The 26,538-nt window shown below is 48.0% G+C and overlaps 1 long non-coding RNA gene across 2 annotated transcripts in view; it reads right to left on the bottom strand.

Moving 5' to 3' along the window:
* Positions 1-5,173: 5,173 nt before the first annotated feature.
* Positions 5,174-26,538, bottom strand: part of LOC129707925 (uncharacterized) — a 191,510-nt gene continuing 170,145 nt past the window's right edge. For both annotated transcript variants that reach the window (XR_008725254.1, XR_008725255.1), the window contains one exon: positions 5,174-5,481. This is a non-coding gene — a long non-coding RNA (uncharacterized LOC129707925). The remainder of the gene's footprint in view (positions 5,482-26,538) is intronic.

The raw sequence follows: 26,538 nt of genomic DNA, 5'->3' as shown, positions 1-26,538 counted from the left end.
TTTTACGAGCAAATAAAGAGAAAGCAGAACCACCCCCAAAGGCCTGCTCGATACACGCACCGTAAAAGTAGGTCAAATTCTTTACTGCACAAAACATGCCTTTTTCTTGCCACAGTGCAGTTGAAAATTAATAAAACCCAGAAGCAAAACAGAAGCAAGCTGTTCCTGATGTTCCAGGGAGATTAGCTGTTGAAATGCACAGAAAATGGAAATGCAAGCAAAGAGGCTGAATTAACGGGAACAAAAATTGCAGTCTCATCTTTTGGACAGCTCGTCGCCAATCTGTGTTGGCAGCACTGCAAATGCCTCAAATCCACAGCCAAACACACAACCAATTCAATCTGTCAACACACTACAGTCGGCTCTAGTTTTGACTCTGCACCCGCTGAACAGCCATCCATCTCTACCACACGCACAGTGTTGTACCCTGGGAACATGTGCCTATAATTTGCCCACACCAACCAACATGTCCCATCTACACTCGTCCCACCTGCTTGCGTTTGGCCAATCTCCCTCCAAACCTGCCCCAATTGTTTCGTAAACGTTGCAATAGTTAGTCCCTGCCTCAACTACCTCTTCTGGCAGCTTGTTCCATACACCCACCGCCCTTTGTGTGAAAAAGTTACCCCTCAGATTCCGATTAAGCCTGTTCCTCTCCACCATAAACCTATGCCCCCTGGTTCTCGATTCCCTTGCTGTGGGCTAGAGACTGCTTCTACCAGGTCTATTCTTCTCGTGATTTTATACACCTCCGTAAGATCACTCTTCATCCTCCTGCGCTGCAAGGAATAGAGTCCCAGCCTGGGCAACCTATCTCTAGAGCACAGACCTTTGAGAGCAAGCAAGACCTATCTGTGCTAAACGATGACAACTCCTAATAACATGTCGTTTACCATGGGTAGTTGTCTTTGAGATCAACGAGGAGTTACTGCACCACAAAATCAATGCGGGGTTCCTAAATGTTTAAGAAAGAACAGCAGATGCTGGAAAAATCAAAGGTAGACAAAAATGCTGGGGAAACTCAGCTGGTGAGGCACCTATTCCTTCGCTCCATAGATGCTGCCTCATCCGCTGAGTTTCTCCAGCGTTTTTGTCTCCTGGGTTCCCAAAGTTCACCTCAACGTCGTCGTCCCCCATTTTGACATTTTGGCAGAGGTGACCTTGGAGAGAAAAAGCAGCCAAACCAAACAAAGAATAAATACAGGGTTAATAAACCTCCATTGGCCAGCAAACCTTCATTCCGTGCTGATATTGGTCTTCGAAGGTGATGAAAATCTTTCGCCAAGAACACTGATTTCAAATGGTGCTAGACACTGGTTAGTCAAATCTAAACCACCATATGGAACCAGCCTCCTGGAGAAATGTTTCGTGTCTTTGTTGAGCACCTTCAGAGATAAAAGAGAAACATTTCTTGGCACAACATTTACGATCATCCCCATGTAAAGCAAATGGAGAACTTCAGGATCCAACATCAATGAGCAGCTACGAAAATGGCACACAGGAGAAATGCAGCACGGTGGCACAACGGTAGAGTCGCTGCCTGACAGCGAATGCAGCGCCGGAGGTCCGGGTTCGATCCCGACTACGGGTGCGGTCTGTACGGAGTTTGTACATTCTCCCCGTGACCTGCGTGGGTTTTCTCCGAGATCTGCAGTTTCCTCCCACACTCCAAAGACGTACCGATTTGTGGTTTAATTGGCTTGGTAGCTGTAAAAATTGTCCCCAGTGTGTGTAGGATAGTGTTAGTGTGCGGGGATCGCTGGTTGGCACAGACCCGGTGGGCCAAAGGGCCTGTTTCCGCGCTGTATCTCTAAACTAAAACTAGACAGAAACTAGCTACATGCCATGATCATATTGAATGGCGGTGCAGGCTCGAAGGGCTGAATGGCCTACTCCTGCACCTAATTTCTATGTCTATGTTTACAGTAAGAAGTATAAATATGTAAGAAGGGTCTCGACCTGAAACGTCTGAAGAAGGGTCTCGACCTAAAACGTCAGCCTGAAGGGTCTTGACCCGAAACGTCACCCATGCCTTCTCTCCAGACATGCCGCCTATCCCGCTGAGTTACTCCAGCATTTTGTATCTACCTGATTTAAATCAGCATCTGCTGTTCTTTCCTACACATAAATATCTAACACATGCAGTAGCTGGAGAGCCAGACTAATTACTCACGCCAGCTCCCATGTATCTACTAGTAAATCACAGTCCATTTATTTTGCTGGGAGAAGATGCATGAACTAGACTGGTCCTGCACTGCATTCAAATCCACTGGATGTAATTCATAAGCAAGGGTTTCTTACATAGAGTCATACAGTGTGGAAACAGGCCCTTCGGCCCAACTTGCCTATGCCGGCCAGGATGCCCATCTACACTGATCCCACCTACCCACGTTTGGCCCATCTCCCTCTGATTCTTTCCAATTCATGTACCTGTCCAAATGTCTTTTAAATGTTATTGTACCTCTCTCAACTACCTCCTCTGGCAGCTTGTTCCATATATCCACTTCTTTCTGAATGAAAAAAGTTGCCTCTCAGGTTCCTATTGAACCTTTCCCCCCTCACCTTGTATCTATGCCCTCTGGTTCTTGATTCCCCTAATCTGGGTAAAATACTCTGCATCTGTCCTTATCCTTTCCTCTCATGATTTTATACATCTCTATAAGATCACCCTCATCCTCCTACCTAACTTCTCCCTGTAGCTCTGGCCCTCAAGTGCTGGCAACATCCTCGTTGTAGACATCTAGTCTTGAAGCAAGGTCTTGAAGCGAAATGACACTTGTTCATTTCCCTCCATCAATGACGCCTGTCCAGCTCAGCTACTCCAGCAGTATTTTGCTCAAGATTCAAGCATGTGCAGATAAAGTCTGCGCACTTTACCATCGAGAGCTCGCAGTCTCGGGAGAGGCCGTGTCGGGAAGCTCCAATGACGCAGAGGCTCAACCAGCTCCGACCCGGGGTCCGATCGCTGGCGTGGGGGAGCTGACATTTCCCACCCCCCAATGCAGGACCTGATCTCCCCGATGCGGAGCGCCCAAACACCGCCAGCTACGGGAGTCAAGATCGTCCCGTCAAAGGAGGGCTCGAGGACCCCGGCCACGGGGGAGCAAAGAAGAGATTTGAACCTTTTTCCGCCTTCCATCACAGCGAGGAATGTGGAGGAGTCACTGTGGTGGATGTTTATGTTCAAATGTATTTTGTGTGTTCTGCTGCATTTTATTAGTATGACTGACTTTTGCACCTCTTGCCTGATGGGAGAAGAGGCAGTGAGACTGGACCGTGATTATGCTGGTGGCCTTGCCGAGGCAGCGTGAAGTGTACATGGTCAATGGAGGGGGGAGGGGTTGGTTTGCATGATGCTCCAGGCTAAGTAGAACAGCCTTCCTCATGGTATAAAGCCTTCCTCACCATCTTCAGAGTCGGCAGAGTGGCGCAGCAGGTGGAGCTGCTGCCCGCAACTCTAGTGACCAGGGTTCAATCCTGACCTCCGCCGCTGACTGTGGAGTGTTTGCACACCCGCCCCGTGAGCGCACAAACATCATCCCACAAAAAGACGCCTGCATGTGGAGTTGCTGCCTTGCAGTGTCAGAGACCCAGGTCCGATCGTGCCCACGGGCGCTGCATGCAGGGGGTTTGCACGGTCCCCCGGTGACCACGTGGGTTTTCTCCGGGTGCTCCGGTTTCCTCCCACATTCCAAAGACGGACAGGTGTGTGGGTTAATTGGCTTTGTTAAAAAACTCAAATTGTCCAGTGTGTAGAATAGTGATAGTGTGTTGAATAGTGATCGCTGGTCGGCGCGGACCTGGTGGGCCGAAGGCCTGATTCTGTGCTGCAGCCCCACAAGAAAACTCAAATAAAGGCCTGGGCTGGAAGGTTAACTCCTAATTTCCTGTAATTTGTAGATAAATGGCGGAACCTTGGCAGCAATTGAGAGAAATTGACGTCGTGTGTGGGGGGTGAGGGTTTGGGGAGGAGAATAAAATGTGTTTGGACTGAATGCATGTAAAAATGGACACTTGATGGTCGGTGTGGACTTTGGTCAAAGGGCCGTGTTTCTACGTTGTATCTCCCCGCACGGCCATGAGAGGGCAGCACTGCCCCGATTAGCACTGGAAGTTTGCGTGTTGTCAAGATTCCAAAGTTAACCGCAGAAGAAAATTTAAAAAAAATGTTAGGACTTTGAACTTGTGTGGGAGTATTGACACAAACCTGCGTTTAGGCGCTCCCTACATTCGCAGTTTTAGTGCCATCATTAAACCAATCATCAAAAGATGTTGATACCTGTTGGGGCGATCGAGACGCCAACTGAAGCGGTTTTGGCCACCGGTATCTTTCTCCACAAACAGGCGAAAGGAGGAAAATAACAAATGATGTCCCACATTCCCGCACAGCCCTTCATCCTGCGAAAGAATGAGAGTTATTACAGCTTCATTTGTCCCTCCCTCCACCCCTCCCCCCCCCCACCTCTCCCCTCTCACAAGTTATTGGAGTAGAATTAGGCCATTCGGCCCATCGAGTCCACTCCGCCATTCAATCATGGCCTCCTCGTCCCATTTTCCTGCCTTCTCCCCATGGCCCATGACACCCGGTCTAATCAAGAAGTTGTCTATCTCTCACTTAAAAGTACCCAATGACTTGGCCTCCACAACCCTCTGTGGCAATGAGGTCCACAGATTAACTACCCTCTGACTAAAGAAGTTCCTCCTCACCTCCTTTCTAAAAGAGTGCCCTTTCATTCTGAGGCTATGACCTCTGGTCCTAGACACTCCCACCAGTGGAAACATCTTCTCCATGTCCACTGTATCTATGCCTTTCATTACATTCTGTAAGTTTCAATGTGGTCCCCCCCCCCCCTCAACCTTCTAAACCCCAGCGAGTAGAGACCCAGTGCTGTAAAACGCTTGTTTGCTCTCCCCCACCCTCCTCCCATCCCCTCTCCCCCTCTTCCCCTCCGATGCCCAACACTCACCACTTCATTAAACGGTGAGCCCTACTCTAGGACAAGGATTTTATTTTTGGCTAATGTCGAGGAAAGAAAATAAGAGCAAATGTTTCAGTTGAAGGAAAAGAATAGGATGTGAAAATTGTGAGCAAGAGGCCATTTGACCCATTGTCATAAATGATAGGAGTAGAATTAGGCATCAGGTTACTCCACTATTCAATCAGGCTCCATTTCATGTCCTCTTACTGACAACCCTCACTCATACGTTATAGATCAGAATTAGGCCATTCGGCCCATCCAGTCTACTCCGCCATTCAATCAAGGCTGATCTATCTCTCCCCCCCAAACCCCATTCTCCTGCCTTCTCCCCGTGACCTCCGTACTAATCACATCTTTAAAGAATATTCAAAAGGAAGTAAGACATGACAGTCCATTTGGCTTGTACTCGACATAAAAGTAAAATTCACCTCAGGAGGGAGAGATCCTGATGCATGACCTTTGCACGGAGAAGATTCCTTCGAAACAACTTCCTCACAATAACCTAAGAAACAAAACAAAATCAAAAAGTCAAGCCGGGTTTTCCACAAGAGTTGATTTGCAAATTCATCGTTATAAAAGGACCCAAAGATCTCCTGAGGTTTTCCATGCATGTAAATGCAAAGATATTACAGGGGAAACAGTGGATGAGACAGTGAGGTAAGAGGACGGCACAGTGGCGCAGAGGGTAGAACTGCTGCCTCACAACGCCAGAGACCAGAGTTCGATGCTGACCTCAGGTGCTGTCTGTGTGGAGTTTGCACGTTTTCCCCGTGCCCGTGCGGGTTTCCTCCCCGGGCAATCCGGTTTCCTTCCACATCCCAAAGCTGGGCAGATTTGTACATTAATTGGCCTCTGTAAATTGCCCCTAGTGTACGGGGAGTTGATGAGAAAGTGGGATGACATAGAATTAGCGTAGAGGTGACTCGGTGGGCCATAAATGTAGAAATAGTGTTAACGGGTTGATCGACGGCCGGCATGGACTCGACAGGTCAAAGTGCCTGTTTCCAGGCTGTACTGCTAAATGTTGAACTAGTGTCAATGGGAGATCGATGGTCGGTGTGGACTCTGGGCCGATGATCCCGTTTCCATGCTGCATCTCTGAACTAAATTTAGTTTGGTTTAGATTAGAGATACAACCAGGAAATATGCCCTTCGGCCCACCGACCAGCGATCCCTACAGACTAACACTATCCTACACACACTGGGGACAATTTTACATTTACTCCAAGCCAATTAACCTACAAACTCAGGTGCTCTGGATGCTTTCAAGAGAGAGAGTTAGATAGAGCTTTTAAAGGTAGCGGAGTCAGGGGATATGGGGAGAAGGCAGGAACGGGGTACTGAATGTGGATGGGCAGCCACGATCACACTGAATGGCGGTGCTGGCTCGAAGGGCCGAATGGCCTACTCCTGCACCTGTTGTCTATTGTCTATCTATTATCTATAAACCTGTATGTCTTTGGAGTCTGGGAGGAAACCGAAGATCTCGTAGAAAGCCAGCGTGGTCACGGCGAGGGCGTACAAACTCCGTATGGACAGCCCCCGTAGTCGGGATCGAACCCGGGTTTCTGGCGCCGTAAGTGCCGTAATGGGCCTGCCTCACTTAGGCAATATTTGGGGCGACTACAGGCGACTGCCGCAAAATTTTCAACACGTTGAAAATATTTTGGCGACAATTTTCTCTGTCGTAGGTGAATTCCATTAAAACTGGTCCCTGGCAAATGCCTCAAGAGTCACCTAAGTGGGACAGGCCCTTAAGGCAGCAACTCTCCCGCTGCGCCACCATGCCTCCCAGATGCTAAATAAACAGCTTGCACCAATATTAGGGGATTGTTCTTTCCATGCTGATGCTAACTGTTTGAAGTATGTTTGCTCCTTTAGTGTTGGTGGACGTGCGTGGGCTGCCTGTAGATATGGTGTGGGCATCTTTCACTCCTCACTGAAGGCTGCATTGATTCCAGTGGCCTTGTGAGACGGCTAGTCAAAGCACTGCCTGTAGATGTACAAAGCCTCCCCCCTGCGAGCCTACAGTTCCCGTCAGTGTTCGAGGCTGCTTCAAAGAGAGTCACGACGAGCCAACAATCCATTGGAAACACATTTTTCTAAACACCTCCTGTCCACCCCCCCCCCCCCCCCCCCCAGGCAAACGCAGCTAACAAGACATCCAGACTCGCTCCATCCACTGTGAACCAGCAAATGCCAAAAAGGAATCGACAACATCTTAGCACGCAACTGCACCAAGAACATTATTTAACCTCGAGATACAGCGGTTCCACAACGTCTGTGTGTGTGCGCAATACAAATTTGTTAGGCTTTCTTTCCTCCGCACCAGCTCTGGAATGTCATCAGATAATATACAGGATAAGGCCTTTGTGACGGCGTGGACGCAGAGACATAGAACTCAATGCAATGACTCCACTTAATTGGGAGTTAGATGTGGCCCTTTAAACACAAGGGCCACATCTAACTCCCTCTTAAATCTAGCCAATGATCTGGCCTCAACTACCTTCTGTGGCAGAGAATTCCACAGATTCACCACTCCCTGTGCGAATTTGTTTTTCTCATCTCTGTCCTAAAAGATTTCCCCCTTATCCTTAAACTGTTATCAGGCTTCTGAACGGTCCTTCCACAAGCTAGGATACAGCCAGATTCACAGTGTGGGCAGCCACGGTGGTGCAGCGGTAGAGTCGCTGCCTTGCAGCGAATGCAACGCCAGAGACCCGGGTTCAATCCCGACTACGGCTGCTGTCTGTACGGAGTTTGCACGTTCTCCCCGCGACCTGCGTGGGTTTTCTCCGAGATCTTCGGTTTCCTCCCACACTCCAAAGACGTACAGGTTTGTATGTTGATTGCCTTGGTGTACGTGTAAATTGTCCCTAGTGTGTGTGGGATAGTGTTGGTGAGCAGGGATCGCTGGTCGGCGCGGACTCGTTGGACCGAAGGGCTCGTTTCCGCGCTGTATCTCCAGACCAAAGCAGCTGAACTGCCAACACGATGAAGCAATCAGGACATTCCTATCCTCGGGGCCACGTTTCCCATGGTTTTCGTGCCCCGATTCATGGGCCAGGAAGGGCGTCGAGTCACGATACGTAGAATAATTCACCACGCTGGAACAACGGATGAAGGGAGCCGAGAGGTTTTCTTTTTGTCCTCGTTTCCATTTGCATTGCAAACACAATCCTGTTTTGTTTTCAACGAGTTCATCTGATAGTGATTGCGTAGTTAGTCACACCGCCCAAAGGAGTTGGGACTTGTTGCTGTAGATCATTGTTCCTCTTCCCACTGCCTCACAATCGCTTTGTAATTTATCCAAGCCGTTAGTTGTTTGTTTTCACAGCCGAGTGCTCAACTCAAAGCCAGGCTTCTTAGAGGGCGGGTCAGAGCATCGCCACTGTCGGAAATGTTGGTTCCCAAAATGAATTTTTAATTTATTGTTCCGGGCGTGGCTCCAACTCTATTCAAAGAAAACGCCAGCTCACCAAGAGCAATCCCACCCAAGATATTAAATTGCCGAAGATATCGACACAAAAAGCTGGAGTCACTCAGCGGGACAGGCAGCATCTTTGGCGAGTTGGAAGAGGCGACGTTTCGGGTCGAGACCCTTCTTCAGACCCAAAACGTCACCTATTCCTTCAGAGTTACCCGTTTGAGCTTTTTGTGTCTATCTTTGATTTCACCCAATATCTGCACTTCCTTGCTGCACGTATTAAATTGCCTCTTTCTCTTCAAAGGCGGATCGAGATGTGGTGTTGCAAAGAATGCTTGTTCTGCTCAACTGTGTCAGTGGCTTGGATTTGGAAGCACGATAGTGCAGCGGTAGAGTTGCTGCCTTACACTGCTAGTGACCCGAGTTCAATCCTGACTACAGGTGCCGTCTGTACGCAGTTTCTACCGTCTCCCTGTGATAGCATGGTTTTCTCTCCAGTGTTTCGGCTTTGTCCTCAGTGTGTAGGGAGTTGATGAGGAAGTGGGATAACATAGAACTACTGTGAACGGGTGATCAACGGCCAGCATGGACTCAGTGGGCCGAAGGGCCCGTTTCCATGCCGTATCACTAAACTAAATGGAACTATGTGAAGTTAAGGATGAAGTAGATTAAGATTATTTCACAGTATTGCATATAACGATGCTGCATTCTTTTAAACAAACTTATTTCACATTTTCTGAAACTCTAGAAGATATTAGAAATAGGTTGATGAGGACATGACGGCTGATGCCTAGTTGTAGCACACGTTGTAAACATGGTGCTGAGAGAATGGAGCGGCTGGGCTTGTACACTCTGGAGTTTAGAAGGAAGAGAGGGAATCTCATTGAAATATATAAGATTGTTAAGGGCTTGGACACGCTAGAGGCAGGAAACATGTTCCCGATGTTGGGGGAGTCCAGAACCAGGGGCCACAGTTTAAGAATAAGGGGTAAGCCATTTAGAACGGAGGCGAGGAAACGCTTTTTCTCACAGAGAGTGGTGAGTCTGTGGAATTCTCTGCATCAGAGGGCGGTGGAGGCCGGTTCTCTGGATGCTTTCAAGAGAGAGCCAGATAGGGCTCTTAAAAATAGCGGAGTCAGGGGATATGGGGAGAAGGCAGGAACGGGGTACTGATTGGGGATGATCAGCCATGATCACATTGAATGGCGGTGCTGGCTTGAAGGGCCGAATGGCCTACTCCGGCACCTATTGTCTATTGATCTGATACTAACCCAGCAAGACACTTGTTTGGAATTTCTTCTGCACCACTCGTAGACTGTATGAATTACCCACACTCAAGATGAACAGCTGGAAGAAAATCTCCTGAACTCCTAGGATTAGGAATTGTATTGTTGATCTGGCCGTCGATGACAAATACTCAGCTTGTGACTTAAACCCTTTCATTAAAACTCATACATGTTACACCACTGACAAAACCGCTCTGAAGAAAGAGCTTCAGTATGGAACTCAGCGGGTCAGGCAGCATCTCTGGATAAACAGGGTGGGTGATGTTGCAGGTCGGGACCAGTCTTCAGACTCAGTGTCGGGAGAGGATGCGTAGGTGAGCAGAACATAGAACCAGTGTGAGCGGGTGATCAATGGCTGGCGTGGGCTCGATGGACCGAAGGGCCTGTTTCCATGCTGCACCTCTAAACTAAAACAACTCTGATAAATAAATGCTTTGCTACCTCCACCATCACAAGATGATTATTAAAATATTAACATACCAGCAGATATGTCAGATGTTCTTTGGTCTCAGGCAGTTTTTGAGCAAGGATTAATGCGACTAATTGATGGGTCTATGGCAGATATTAAAGTAATATTATCATACAGACCCACAAAATGCTGGAGTAAATCAGTGGGACAGGCAGCATCTCTAGTTGGAAGAAATTGGTGAAGTTTCGGCTCGTGACATTTCTTCAGACTAAGAGCCAGGGGAGAGGGAGACACAGAGATAACGAAGTGCAAGGTGTGAAAATGAGACATCAAAGGGTTGGGATCACGGAAAATATAGAATAGATCATTGTTAGTTAGAAGAAGCATACAGAGACACAGACTGTTATTTCAATAACTTCACCTTATTATTCTCCGATATCTAACGTCGAGTTGTTAAGTTGGTGACACTGTCATGCCCCCGTCCCACTTAGGTGATTTTTTCAGCCACTGTCATAGTCGTAGCAGGTCGCTGAAAAATCGGCGACTGGACCCCACTACGACAATTTCTATGACAATGTCTACAGCAAACTACCACCGAGTCGACGTCAAGCTACGACAACCAGCGACCCATTCGGACGTCCACCTATTACCACACCTATGTCCGCCCGCGACAAGATAGGACAAGGTAAGTCGCTGGAACGTGTCGCGGGTTGACGTAGGTAGTTGCCAATGGAATTCACTAAAGTCAGCACTGGTGACAACCTACGTCATCCTGGCGACAATCTACCACAGCGCCTACGTCAGGAGAAGCCACGCTACGCTCATTGGCGTCAAGCCAACAGTCGCCAAATCGGTTTGAACATTTCAAAATCCAGCGGCGACCAGAAAAACGCTACAATTCTTTGGACGACTGAGAAGACGACTCACGACCATACAGGCGACACCCCGGTGACCACGTGGCAACAGCCTAGTCGCCTGAAGAATCGCCCAAGTGGGACAGGGGCATTATACCACACCTGCCAGGCATAAAGGCAAGCAAAGATAAACCGCCCGGCTCAGTCAACATCGGAGAGACACGTGACAACCAGTCACGGGCATAATTGGAATCCAAGTTCCTCGTATTAGTAATTCCTTCCTTTGGGAAACCAACCAAAACCACGACAAATGTCTGAATATTTTTATGTTGAATCCCTTCCTGCAGATGCAACCTTCCAGGAAACAAATTTCCGTCCCTCTATTTTTCCAAAAACAAACCCAACCCAAATCAAACTACAACAGAGTTGTATTGCAGCGGTTAGTGCTGTTGCTTCACAGCTCTCCAGACCCACGTTCTACCCCCAAGGCTTCAAGGCAAAGGAGAGAGACGGTGCAGACACAGGAGACTGCAGATGCTTGTTTACACGACTCCCCCCACAAAATGCTGGAGTAACTCAGCGGGTCTCTGCCTGTGAGGACGGTGGAGGCCGGTTCTCTGGATGCTTTCAAGAGAGAGCTAGGTAGGGCTCTTAAAGATAGCGGAGTCAGGGGATATGAGGAGAAGGCAGGAACGGGGTACTGATTGGGGATGATCAGCCATGATCACATTGAATGGCGGTGCTGGCTCGAAGGGCCGAATGGCCTACTCCTGCACCTATTGTCTATAGTCTATTGTCAAGTAACATAGTCAGAGTCATACTGCATGGAAACTCCCATCATACTTGCCCATTGCAACTAAGATTCCCCAACTAGGCTAGTCATACGTGCCCACGTTTGGCCCATATCCCTCTAAAACCTTTCACCTGTTCAGAAGCCACAGAAGCAGAACTAGGCCGTTCGGCCCATCGATTCTACTCTGCCATCCAATCGTAGCTGATCCATCGTTTCCTCTCAACCCTCTTCTCCGGCCTTCCCCACCCCCATAATCTTTGACACCCTTACTAATCAAGAAGCTGTCAAACTCCGCTTTGAAAATATCAATGACTTGGCCTCCACAGCCATCTGTGGCAATGAATTCCACAGATTCATCACCCTCTGCCTTAAGAAAATCCTCCTCATCTCCTTTCTGAAGGTATGTACTTTTATTCTTTCCTATCCATGTACTGGTCCAAATGCTGTCATAGAACCCGCCTCAACTACCTCCTCTGGCAGCTCGTTCCATATAGTCTCCCATACTCTGTGTGGAAAACGTTGCCCCTTGGGTTCCCATTAAATCTTTCCCCTCTCACCTTGAATGAATAAGATTACTGGCTAACTATTCACATACAAGGAATTTGCAATGGCGCTCCGCCCGCAAGTGACAACATGACATACAGTGACAGTTAGGAATGACACATATAACATTAAACATTAATAATAAAACATTATCCATTAAACCCATGTCCACTGGTTCTTGATTCTGCTCTGAAAGACATGGATAGGTGACGTTTTGGGTCGGGACTCTTCTTCAGACTGGATATGTGTGTGTGTGCAAAAGCTTGTGTGCGCAAAAGCTTGGCAGGTGTGTGCAAAAGCTTGGCACACTAACACTATCCTCCACACACTAGGGACAATTTACAATTTTACTGAAGCCAATTAACCTACAAACCTGTACGTCTTTGGAGTGTGGAGGGAAACCAGAGATCCCGAAAAAACCCCACGTGGTCACGGGGAGAACGTAAAACTCCGAACAGACAAGCACCATCTTACAGCAGCATTTTTTGCTATCAAATTCCAGCCTCTGATTAACACTGGTACTACATGGACTACAACAGTCCTGATATTATCATCCTTCCCATTCCTAGTTGCCTGTCTAAAAATTCAGCCGGGTGTAGGAATGGACATCTAGAGCTGAAGGGGCATTTCATAATAAATAATAAATAATAGGTGCAGGAGTAGGCCATTCGGCCCTACGATCCAGCACTGCCATTCAATATGATCATGGCTGATCATCCACAATCAGTACCCCGTTCCTGCCTTCTCCCCATATCCCCTGACTCCGCTATATCTAACTCTCTCTTGAAAGCATCCAGAGAATTGGCCTCTAATGGAAAGGGAAGGACAATAGGATTGAGTGGGCAAGGCTCCATTTTCAAGGGTCGTTGAGAGGGGGGGAATAAATTTCCCCCGCCCCTGATGCAGGAGCTTGATCGCCCCGACGCGGAGGGCCCGAACGCCGCTGGCAACATCGTCCCGTCAACGGAAGGTTCGAGGCCCCCGACCGCGGGAGAACAAAGAAGGGAAGAGATCAAACTTTTTTTTTGCCTTCCATCACAGTGAGGAATGTGGAGGAATCACTGTGGTGGATGTTCATGTTAAAATGTGTTTTGTGTGTTCTGTTGCTTTTTAATGATACAACTGTATGGCAATTAAAATTCCTTGTATGTTGCAAAACATACTTGCTGAATAAGGTATGATTATGAAGGTTTGCCCTTGGTAACACCTCCCTTAACGTGAAGCAGGTAAGATGTCCATTGCTGGATGACACTGGGAGATAAGGCTCACTCATGGAGAAGAGATACGTTTGCTGTGTCTTTGCACAACCAAGCAAGAAGGCAGGGAGCGCACTGCACTAGAGCAGTTGGTTTTCAGGCTGGGCAAGTGTTAAATACAATGCCTGAACATCTCTTCTCATTTTTACGCACAAAAAGACTCCGCTAAAGGAAATCCGACCTGCCAGCCACCCACACGATGGGCTCAGTCAAACGTAACTCGAGTTCTTTGCTTGAACAAGCAGTGGCGAGGGGCATTGTTTGAAGCCAAGTAGACTTAGTAACAGCTAAAGTTCCAGTCAAACAGGCAAAACATTAATCCCGGAGATTTACAAGCACTTTCCACAACAGCAACCATTGTTAAAATATTGTGCCTATTTGGAAATGAGATACAAGTCTTGCTTATACAGTGTTGAACTGTATCGATTTCAGCATCGCCCGCAATCAGGCATGCCCCCGCTCGCCTGACACCGTCAAAAGGCCCACAGTGTCGTTCCTGCGCCTCAGATCAGGGGAAAACTCTCACTCCACGAGGGAGGTCACAGCACGAGGGCTCGTTCCAATCTTCATTCCTGCAGAACAACAAATCTGTTTTCGGAAACAGCATCGACTGTATCTAACATGCATGGGATCGGGAAAACGACAGGCTACCACTTTTCCTCAAAAGCCAAGAGATAAAAGCACCCCAAGGAGCGTTCAAAGACATAGTTTAAATTATTGTTGATTGGGGGAAAAATGCACGGGCCTCGCTGGCATGCCTCCTAATCCTCCTGCCTGTGATGATAGCACATTCCAGCATCCACAATAATTAAGGCTGGTGAACATTTTAGACCCAGACTGAGGGATGACTGGTGCCAAGATCCAGCTGTGTGACTTTGTGGTTCTGGCTCCAGAGATCTGTTGAGGGACCCAGAGAGAGAGGAATCGGATTTCCTTTCTGAACACTGTATCCCCCCCCCCACTCCCCCTCCTCGTCTCTTATCCTTAAGCTTAGGATTGAGGGAACGCTGCATTCACGAACAAGAAGGAACACACACGTTGGGGGAAAAAGAACATTCAACTCATGCAAGGGTATTGAAAGCATCGCCCGTCCAGCCATTTAAAACTCAGGAAATAAAGCTTCAGCAGACATGACTGTGGCATTCAAGAGGCTTTTGGATGGGTCCATGAATGTGTAGGGAATGGAGGGATATGGATAGTGTGCAGGCAGATAAGGACATGTCTTGGCATCATGTGTAAGAAGGAACTGCAGACGCTGGTTTACATGGTAAAATGCTGGAGTAACTCAGCGGGTCAGGTAAAGCATCTCTGGATTCAGGTCGGGTGAAGAGGGGTCTGGCACAAAAAACATCACCGATTCCTTTTCTCCAGAGATGCTGTCTGGCCCGCTGAGCTACTCCAGCATCTTCAGTCTTGGCCTCATGTATGGCACACACATTGTGAGCCAGAGGGCCTGTTCTCTGCTGTACTCTGTGTTCATTCATTTACTTTCTCCTTCCTGGCCAAACAGCCTAGTTCATTCCTGGATACCTGATAAAGGGAATAACGTTTAGTGCAAGATAAAGACAGTAAAGTCCGATTAATGGTCGTTCGAAGGTCTCCACTGAGATGGGAAGTCAGGACCGCTCTCTAGTTGGAGAGGATGGTTCAGTTGCCTGTTAATTTTGAGCCTTTCTTAAGCCTAACGACACCAGGATCCACGTCAAGAACCAGTGAACATAGGTTTAAGATGAGAGTGGAAAGATTTAATTGGAACCCAAGGGGCAACTTTTTCACAGGATGGGTGACTATATGGAACGAGCTGCCAGATGAGGTAGTTGACGCAGGTTCTATGACAGCATTGGGACCAGTACATGGATAGGAAAGAATAAAAGGACATACCTTCAGAAAGGAGATGAGGAGGATTTTCTTAAGGCAGAGGGTGGTGAATCTGTGGAATTCATTGCCACAGATGGCTGTGGCGGCCAAGTCATGGGGTATTTTTAAAGCAGGGATTGGCAGGATATTGATTAGTAAGGGTGTCATAGGTTACGGGGAGAAGGCAGGAGAATGGTTCAGTTGCCTGATAACAGCTGGGGGGAACTATCCCTGAATATAAATAGAGGTGTGCGTTTTCACACTTCTGTACCTCTTGCCCTGATGGGAGAGGGGAGAAGAGGTAGTGAGACTGGCCCTCGATTTCGCTGCTGGCCTTGCCGAGGCAGCGTGAAGTGTAGGTCGAGCCAATGGAAGGGAGGTTGGTTTGCGTTATTCTGTTGATCTACTGATCACATTTCAGGGCGTGCGTTAACGCTCGAGTGGGTGCAGTGGAGATTTATGAGGCACTTGTCAGGGTCAAAGAATGTTTATGAGGAGATATTGTCTTGATTTCGGTAGGTGCCTTGGGAACAAAGCACTGTGTGCAGAAAGTTAATCTTGGGAGTATTAAATGGTGAGAGAATTGCACAGGGCAAACAGGAAGTGCTGTAGGTCTTAGCAGAGGTCAGTAACCATGGGAGATGGATTGAAAATAACCGGTGGAATGAATAGAGGAAAAGTCTTTTTCACCTGAAGCTCTCGTGGAGCTCTCTGCCGGGCAACAAGTCAATACATTAGAGGTGTAGGTAGTGAGGTACAGCAAAAAACTTTGATTTGCATGTTATTCAAATAGATCGGGTTAACTACACACAGAAACAATCAAACCAAACTCAGTACAATAGATAAGAACAAAAGGAAATATACCGGTGCGAAATATAATTCTCAGCACTGTCGCACACTTAGTCTAGAGCAGTAGTTCCCAACCTTTTTTTGGCCATGCCCCACCTAATCACCACTAAAATCCTGATGCCCCCCCCCCCCCCATGTGGTGATATATAATTCTTATCATTTAAAAAGTGAACTTCTAAATCCAATTCAATAAATAAGGTTCTCCCATGACCTCGCGCGCTTCGTGCGACGTGCATGAAGAGCGATGGCGCGGTGATTATGTAATAACTACACAATAAAGACCTTTTTTACCCCAAAAAAATTATTTACTCAAAATAACATCTGAAACATAAACTACATATGTTTACCTGATGGAAAATCCAAAAAAATAAAAATCGAAAATTTGGACCCAGACCTCCTCAGTCGCGCTCAATTGCCCCCCTTAAAAATCAAATTGCCCCCCTGTGGGGCGTACGCCCCACGTTGGGAACCACTGGTCTAGAGACAAGGTCCAATGTGTAAACTCGTCCTATCCCGATACCTGTCCAAATCTCTTTGATGACATTCCTGCATCCGCCTCCACTACTTTCTCCGGCAGCTCGTTCCACATACTCACCATCCTCTGTGCGAAGGTGTTTCCCCTCAGGTCCGTAAACTTCAGTGAATATTCATTTAAATATGGCTTGAAAAATAATGCTATGGGCAGTTTGACAAGGGGCTCAAAATTCAGCAATGGAGAGTTCAATTCCACACGAAGGCAAAGCCAACATGTGCTGTACACAAATATCACCAATAACAAATAGACTCTTCTTTGGATTATTTCTCTCTTATGAATGAATCAATCCCTCTCAGGAGCTTGATATGTATGTTCAATGGTACCCATAGTGGCAGCTGCACATCCCACAGCACACGGTTAGCGGTTACTAACTCACTAAATACTCTGGGATATCTGGGGTCGTTGAATACAGAGTGTAAATATAAGACGAGGAACTGCAGTTAAGAGCTTCCTTCTGAGAACGAGATGCCATCTCTCTTTGAACAACACGTTAAATTTCAATCCACAGTAGAAATTTAGCCCCCAGGTAAATTCTTCAAATATGAGAGATTCCGATGTTACAAAGATCTTAAGCCCTTTCCCACTTCGGAGACCTAAACAGCAACCTCTGGTGACCTTGCCCGCCAGCCAAGGTTTCCATGAGGTCACCGGAGGTTTTGGTCACTCTCCCTAATGGTCGAAAGTGGTTTCCGCGGTGGTCGAGGCTTCATTTGGTTGCTGCTATTTTTTCATCGTGATTAAAACCGGCCTCAACTAAAAATAGGTTGCCGTTTTAAAAATCAATCATTTTTTAGTCGCAGGTCTAGTCGAAGCCGGTTTTCTTCATAGTCGAGGAAGGTTTTCAACATGTGAGTGGGAGGTGGTAGGAGGTTGCAGGTCACCTCCACCTTTATTTTTTTTTGGGTGGCGGGCAAGGTCACCAGAGGTTGCTGTTTAGGTCTCCTAAGTGGGACAGGGGCTTATGGCATCTCACTGAACGCACTGGGAATAAATCACCAAGACTGATGACACAAATGTTCTTTAGTACTGCTACTGTGTAGAAACAAACTGCATCGTTCAATGATAGTGTCATAGAGTCCAGATACAGCAAGCAGTGAAGAAAGCCAATGGCATGTTGGCCTTCATAAAAAGAGGAGTCGAGTATCGGAGCAAAGGGGTCCTCCTGCAGTTGTGCAGGGCCCTGGTGAGCCCACACCTGGAGTATTGTGTTACAGTTTTGGTCTCCAAATTTGAGGAAGGACATTCTTGTTATTGAGGGAGTGCAGTGTAGGTTCACGAGGTTAATAGTCCCTACCTCAACTACCTCCTCTGGCGGCTCGTTCCAGACATATAATAAATGTCAAAGTATGCAAAGTATTTCTGTGTGCATAATACACAAGAGGCCATGCCAAAGTATGTGTTAATATATTCTCATACAGATACTCAGCAATTTGTTGCAGATTTGGTCTGAGACGCAGGGGCCGTTTCTTAAGGATGGAAAACATTATTCAAGTGTCAAATTGAGCTGACCTGAATTTCACACTGAATGGAGGTTCTATAACTATTTAAGTCATATATATGCTCCTGGTTTTACATGGTAATAATAAGGCTTCGATATCCGACATAAAGTGGCCCAAATGTGCCAGTTGCAGCCTCGGGATATTTTCCATACCCATTCTGCACTTGCACTATTTGGCTCTGCCAAGTAAAAAAAAGTGTTGCCTTAATAATTCTTCAGGCCTACAGTACAAATTGCATCCATTTAAAAAGAAAACACTGCAGGAGCTGTGATTTCCCAGCGCGCTCCCAAATTAAACGTAACTGGAAGCCGACCTGCTTTCCATGCATCTTGCTAGGTGGTCTGCTCATGGTACATCTTTTATTTTTAAATGAATGTTTCCAGATTGTACACATTGCTGACAAAGCCAACGTTACCTGCCAGCATCTCAACGTAGTTAATAACGAGGTCAGTGAAGGCAAGGGCGGCAGGGATTGCTCCTTGCATGAAGACCACGGGGTGGACCAGGGTGGCGACCACGTTTCCCGAGTACCTGCCGTTAGCGTTACGAGCCGCTAAGAGACGTCCCCGAGCTCCGACGTACCCGCTACGTACATTCTACGTGCTCACCACGAGTTCGATTTTAAAAAAAACTCAGGAGAGCTCTTGAATTAGCTCGTACAGTGGGACAGGGCCGTAAGGCAGCAACTTTACGCCACCGTGCCGCCCACAATTGAGAGTATGACAAAATAATCACTGAAATTTTGCACACAATTGGACAACATATTTTCCACAGTCCAGCACAACATGTTACCACTTCCTCTGTGTTCTCCAGTTAAATTTCTACCAAGTCTCACAGCACAGTAACAATTAACCTCCCAAGATTTGATAAAACAGTACCAGGGAATTAAGAGCCGATTACAAAGCGTGTCATTTGAAAGAAGTGGAGATTATGGAGCAAGCTTCTGTTTTTAAGTCACACAAATGTTGCTAACCAATACCAGATAATAAACTAGTCAACAGCTACAGTACAAGTCAAGCTTATATCTTTTGCGTCCTAGTGCTCATGGAAACATGTTCTTTATACTCCCTGTATTTACATCCGCTGACAACAGATCTCACCACACATCTACACAAGGTGCAATTTACACTGGGCAATTGACCCGTCACTGGGGGAACATGCAAACTCCACAGAGACAGCACCGGACATCAGGATTCAAGCTGGGTTACTGGAGCAGCTTTGCCAGCTACACCCAGGGATTAGCCTGGGCACAGCATCGGAGACCCAGTGATTTGGGGCCCCAAAACATATTAGTATATCTGTAAAAGATATGATCAATAGAAGATATCTGTCCCATTAGTTGCTACGTAAATCTGTCGTCCCAAAAGTCTGAAGAAGGGTCTCGACCCGAAACGTCACCCATTCCATTTCTCCAGAGATGCTGCCTGTCCCGCTGAGTTACTCCCGCTTTTTGTGCCTATCCCAAAGGTAACGTCTTTCCGTCTTCCACTCATCTCAAAATGTGGAAACAAAAATAGAATAAGGTGCTTATTTATAGCTGTGCCAGAATATGGTGCCTTGCTCAAGTGGAGAGAGTCAATTCCTGTTTTAGATGTTTCAACCATGTTCCATGTTGTACCTTTCTCTGCACACTGTGGATACCTAGATTGTAATGTTTTATTTTTTAGTTTAGGGATACAACGCGGAAACAGGCCCTTCGGCCCACCATGTCCGCACCAACCAGCGATCCCCGCACATTAACACTATCCTACACACACACTATGGACAATTTACATTTATACCAAGCTAATTAACCTACCAACCTGTATGCCTTTGGAGTGTGGGAGGAAACCGAAGGTCTCGGAGAAAACCCACGCAGGTCATGGGGAGAACGTACAAACTCCATACAGGCAGCACCCGTAGTCGGGATCGAACCCGGGTGTCCGGCACTGTAAGTGCTGTAAGGCAGCAACTCTACCGCTAATCAAGCACAGTCTTTTCTTGGACTAAATAGCGCGCAAACGAAAGCTTTTCACGGCACCCCGGTACATGTGTTAATATTGAGTTACAGTATAAATCCTATAGAAACTCTGCTGTTTCCGATTCCGGGTTATTACATTGTCTCCTTCACTCGACCTGTAGTTGCTACAGATTTACTTCCACCTCCCTTTAGATGCATTGAACTTATTTCTGTGGCCTCTCCTCTGTCAGCAATTGTGTCAAACTTGGCTCAATAAAACCACTGCGTTAGAACTGTCACTTCCCCCTCCCCCCCCCCCCCCCCCATCCACTCCCCCCTCCCCTCCCCCTCCCCACCAACCATAGACTCAGACCCCATCACTTCCCCAAACCCCACCCCCTGCCAATTGTGAATTGGTCCTTTGCTGGGATATTTAGACTTTAGAGATACAGCGCAAACACAAGCCCTTCAGCCCATCAAGTCCACGACGACCAGCAACCCCCTACTATCCCTCTCCTACACACTGGGGACAGCGTACAATTTACAGAAGCCAATTAAGCTACAAACCTGCACGTCTTTGGAGTGTGGGAGAAAACCTGCGTGGTCACGGGGAGAACGTGCAAACTCCGCACAGACAGCACCCAGCAGTCGGGATCGAACACGGGTCTCCGATGCTGTGAGGCAGCAACTCCACCATGGTGTTGTTGAGGGTCGAGAGAGAGTAGAATTCAAGAGCATTCATCAGGCTAAACCACATTTATCAATGTGCCTTGTGGTTGGCATACGATTGCAATTGCTATTTTTAATGTCATTACTGCATTGTTGATGACAACCTGCAGCTGAATCCAATGAATTTGTGCCATCCGTGTTTATATATTGTACTGAGTTGACAGATGGCGGGATGCAAGCCGTTGCTCAGAAGTCAATGAGAACTCTACATATTGCAAAGATAGACACAAGGAATTGGAGTAAATCAGCGGGTCAGGCAGCATCTCGGGGGAAAAAGGAATAATGGACATTTTGGGTTGGGACCCTTCTACACAAGGGTCTCTGGAGCTTGAAGAAGGACGCCCACTTGAAACACCACCTATCCTTTTACTCCAGAGATGCTGCCTGTCCTGCTGAGTTACACCAGATCTTTGTGTCTATCTTCAGTGCAGACCAGCATCTGCAGTTCTTTGCCATCTGCCTGAAGAGACAAATTTCTAGAACATAAAGGAACGATGTAGCTCCATTCAGTGCTATATTTTACTTACGATTATATTCAAACAGAGACCACTTAGGAAACCTGAACGGAAACCTCTGGAGACTTTGCACCCCACCCAAGGTTTCTGTGCGGTTCCCAGAGGTTTTTGGCAGTCTCCCTGCCTGCTTCCACTACCTGCAACCTCCGGCAACCACCTGCAACCTCCGGCAACCGCAGAGAAAGCTTGGGTGGGGCGCAAAGTCTCCAGAGGTTTCCGTTCAGATTTCCTAAGTGGGACAGGGGCATCAGCGGAATCTGAAGCCAAATTTTCTAGATCTTTAGACAAGTCCCACCAATTGCTAATTCCGTAATATGACCACAACACACAAGTTACAAACAATCCTCTTTCACAGCTAAAGGTAGACAAAAATGCTGGAGAAACTCAGCGGGTGAGGCAGCATTAATGGAGCGAAGGAAATGGGCAACGTTTCGGGTCGAAACCTGAAAGAAGGGTTTCGACCCGAAACATTGCCTATTTCCTTCGCTCCAGAGATGCTGCCTCACCCGCTGAGTTTCTCCAGCATTTTTGTCTACCTTCGATTTTCCAGCATCTGCAGTTCCTTCTTAAACACTTTCACAGCTAATTTAGCTGAAGTCAGTGCATCAGTATACAGGCAATCTAACAATTTACAACATGTTATAACAAAAGACATTTGGACAGGTTCGGAGATAGGAAAGGTTTAGTGGGATGTGGGCCAAACATGGGCAGGTGGGAGTACGATAGATGGGGCATCTTGGCTGGCATGGGCAGGTCGGGCTGAAGGGCCTGTTCCCATACTGTGTGACTACAAAATTCATTAACACAAAGAACAAGGAGAAAACTCCATTTGGAACATCCAGGGTGGTATAGCAGTAGAGTGGCTGCCTCACAGCGCCAGAGACCCAGGTTCGATCCTGACTACAGGTGCTGCCCATACGGAGTTTGTACGTTCTCCCCGTGACTTTTCCCTGGGTGCTCCAGTTTGTAGGTTAATTTGGCTTCGGTAAAAAATTCTAATATGTCCCTAGTGTGTGTAGGATAGTGTTAGTGTACGGGGTGATCGCTGGTCGGCGCGGACATGGTGGGCTGAAGGGCCTGTTTCCACGCTGTATCTCTAACTAAACTAAAGTCGCAATTGTTCATTTTGTTAATTGATTATTGAATGGTTCTTGTCGCAAACCCACTTGCCACCACTCTGTGGAGCTCTACTTCCAAGTCTGTTTCTACACAGATTCAATAGTTCCCCTACGATTTCTCAATGATGTAACTGTTATAGTGCAAAAGCTTTTGCATCAGATGATCTTCTGCAGGGGACAATTATGTCCCAAATAAAACATCCTTGATAGATGACGCAGACATCTCTTGGACAAGTGCCCCACCCCCCCTCCCCCCGACATTTCCTAGTTCTGACGAAAGGACAGTGACCAGGAAACAAACACGTCCTGCGCTCGACAAACACTAGAGGACCTTTAGACTTCAGAGATACAGCGCAGAAACGGGCCCTTCGGTCCACCAAGTCCATGCCGACCAGTGAACAGACCGTACGTCTGAAGAAGGGTCTCGACCCGAAACGTCACCTATTCCTTCTCTCCATAGAAGCTGCCTGCCTCACCCGCTGAGTTTCTCCAGCATTTTAGTCTACATTAACATTATCCTGCACACACTAGGAACAATTGTTGCCAATCAACCTACAAACCAGCACATCTTTGGATTGGGGGAGGAAAGCGGACCACCAGGAAAAAACCCATGCGGTCACGGGGAGAACGTACAAACTCTGTACATACAGCACCTTTAGTCGGGATCGAACCAGGTTCTCTGGTGCTGCGAGGCTTTGCTAGGAGGACCTGCTCACATTCTCAGGTTTTGCTTGTAACATCTCCTGCGGCGATTTGTCGGGAGAATGCAACAATTCGTGCTACAATTGAAAAAGGTGCAACGTTGATGGAGGCCGCTGCTACAATTAGTTTATACCAAACAGATCGGAGTGCAGGAGGTGCAGCATGTGCTGGCACAAAGGTGAGCCATGGAATTTGCACCAAGTATTGGGCGAACGTCCCATCTCCAAGCCTCTGCTCTTTTGTTTATGCTGCCTGCCTTTGGCCCAGGAGGTTAGGTAAACACGTTGACACCCGAGCGGTCGGTATGCAGTGGTACAGTGGCCTGGCCACAGCAAGCGGCAACACCTCCAAAGCAAATATGGTCAGGGAAGGGGAACAGGAACGCGGATGGCGGGAAGATGAAGGGGCTAAAGGGCCCGTCCCACTCGGGCGTCATTTACGTGACATAATTTACGCGTCACGAAACCCGACCCACGTGGTGACGTAGGCAGTGACGTGCGGTCGCGCGCGGCGCCCCCAGGACTTTGGGATGTACTAAATCTTTGCACGCCATCTGCGTGATGTGCAAATGACACCCGAGTGGGACGGGCCCTTAAGAGGGGAACGGGTCAGGAGGGGAGCGAGGGGCAGGAAGGGACAGGATGAGAGGGCACACGGCAGGAGGGAGGGAGGGGGTAGAGGGCACATGGGGAGGGGAGAGGCAACAGGTACCTCCTTCACAATGGAATGCACACAAACTGTTCCATTTATTTCACCGGCTCCTTCCAGCCAACAAGCTTTGCCTAGCAACGCACTGCTCACAAGGGCAAACAGTTCTGGCACCCTGAGCGGTGATGACATCTTCTGTTTGGCCAAGTGACCAGGGAGAAGCGAGAGAATGCTCCAGGCATGATATCACACCCACGTTTGGTAACTCTCTCAGGCCTTTAGACTTTAGAGATGTTGCGCGGAAACAGGCCCTTTGGCCCACCGAGCCTGCGCCGACCAGCGATCCCCGCACACCAACACTATCCGACACACCATGGACTGGTTACAATTTTTTTTTTACCAGAACCAATTAACCCACAAACCTGTATGTTTTAGGAGTGTGGGAGGAAACCAGAGCACCCGGAGAAAACCCACGCAGATCAGGGGGAGAACGTACAGGCAGGCTCCGCACATGCAGCACCCGTAGTCTGGGTCGAAGCAGGGTCTCTGGTGCTGAGAGGCAGCAACTCTACCGCAGCGGCAGTGTGCCTGCAACACATCCCCCCTCTGTTTTGAGAGGTGGGGGACAGTCCCCTTCAAGTTCATGTGATCCGGATTTTAAAACCGGGTGAAATCTCCGTTTTTCGCGAGACAGTGGGGGTGGGGCTGCTGATCGAGGGCGCCGATTGGACGAGAGAGACATCGGCCGCCCCCCAGCCAGAGCAGAGAAGCAGCGCTAAACCCATGTCAACTCTGCCTGTCCCACCAGGTTAACCTACAGCCCTGCCTGGACTTGCGGGAAATATAGGCAGCGTGGAGAAGCCGCGCAAGTGTCCCGTCAACCCAGACAGGGCTGTAGTTAACCGCGGCGAGACAGGCAGAGTTGAGCTGCATTTAGCACTGCATTGAGCCTCGGAAGCCGCGCAGCGCGTGCGTGTGTACGCGCGTCCGTCAAAAAATTGTGTCCCCCCCTGTCCCCCGTCCCTTCCATATTACAGAGCACACACTTAAGGACTGAAGGATTTCCAAGTGCGCTCTTGGAATTTTGTCTGGATTAGAGGAGGCGCCAGGATCACTAGGTCCCCCCCCGGAAAATCGGTGGTGGACCTGCTGCGCTCAACCTCAGTGGGGGGGGGAGGGGGGGAGAGGAAATGGGGAGAAGGCTGGATGTAGAAGGGCAGCGTTCACAAACTATGCAATGAGTAGGCGTTCAGCAGGTATTTTGTCATAAGGAAATGTAGCAAGGGACACAAGTTAAAAGCACTAACTCAGGGCTTGTATACACTGGAATATAAAAGGATGAGAGGGTCTCTTATTGAAACATATAAGATTGTTAAGGGCTTGGACACACTAGAGGCAGGAAACATGTTCCCGATGTTGGGTGATTCCAGAACCAGGGGCCACAGTTTAAGAATAAGGGGTAAGCCATTTAGAATGGAGATGAGGAAACACTTTTTCACACAGAGGGTTGTGAGTCTCTGGAATTCTCTGCTTCAGAGGGCAGTTTCTCTGGATGCATTCAAGAGAGCTTAATAGAGCTCTTAAAGATAGAGGAGTCAGGGAATATGGGGAGAAGGCAGGAACGGGGTACTGATTGTGGATGATCAGCCATGATCACATTGCATGGTGGTGCTGGCTCGAAGTGCCGAATGGCCTACTACTGCGTCTATTGTCTATTGTTTAACTCAGTTACCGCAGTACAACTTTCACTGGTTCATTAAGTGTCGGCTCTCAATCTGAGTCAAGGCATCAGAGCAGTGACGTGGCATTAATCATGCAGCCTACAAATTGGTCCTTTCAATTTAATCTTCTATTCCAGCAAACCAAAGTTATCACAACGGGGAAATGATTCACTTAATCGAAATCCATGAGACACAGCAGCTCCAGGCCACAAAGACATGTTCCTTGAAAAGACCAATATCAGACCCTTGACTCACCAGCCCCAAAGATGACTCGAGGGCAAGGATTTATTTTCATCCGCCTGAGCGGCAGACTTGCTTCCTGACCGAGGATTGCAAAACTTTTCCTCATGTTGACTCACAACACTGGAACCTTTCACCCACTTTGTGCCTGGACCCTTTAATGCAGCACCTGTTCCCTCCCCATCTCAAAGTCAAACCCGTCTCACAGAGGCCCATGACTGTGCTTTGGTTGTGAGACAGGCCCTTCGGCTCACCAGGTCCGCGCCGACCAGCGATCGCCCTGTCCACTAGCAGAATTCTACACACACTAGGGACAATTTACAAGATTTTTTTCAACCAAAGCCAAGTAACCTATAGCCAAGTGCGTACGACTTTGTCGTGTGGGAGGGAAAACCCACGCAGTCACGGGGAGAACCTACAAACTCCTTACAGGCAGCACCCGTAGTCAGGATCGAACCTGGGACTCTGGCGCTGTTAGGCGGAAACTCTACCGCTGCGCCACAGTGCCATACTTGTCTGCAAAAACAACTTTGGAATCGAGAAGGTCTCTTGTACTCTATCGCCTGCCAAGGGCCATTAAACTGGGGTCGGGGTGGAAGTTTTTATTGATGTTTAGGTAACAGTCATATTTCACTGCAA

Source organism: Leucoraja erinacea, chromosome 22 (genome assembly GCF_028641065.1).
Source record: "Leucoraja erinacea ecotype New England chromosome 22, Leri_hhj_1, whole genome shotgun sequence".
NCBI classification, from domain to species: Eukaryota; Metazoa; Chordata; class Chondrichthyes; order Rajiformes; family Rajidae; genus Leucoraja; species Leucoraja erinaceus.
The sequence above is the reverse complement of the archived record's forward strand: the minus strand, read 5'-3'. Positions and strand labels throughout refer to the sequence as shown.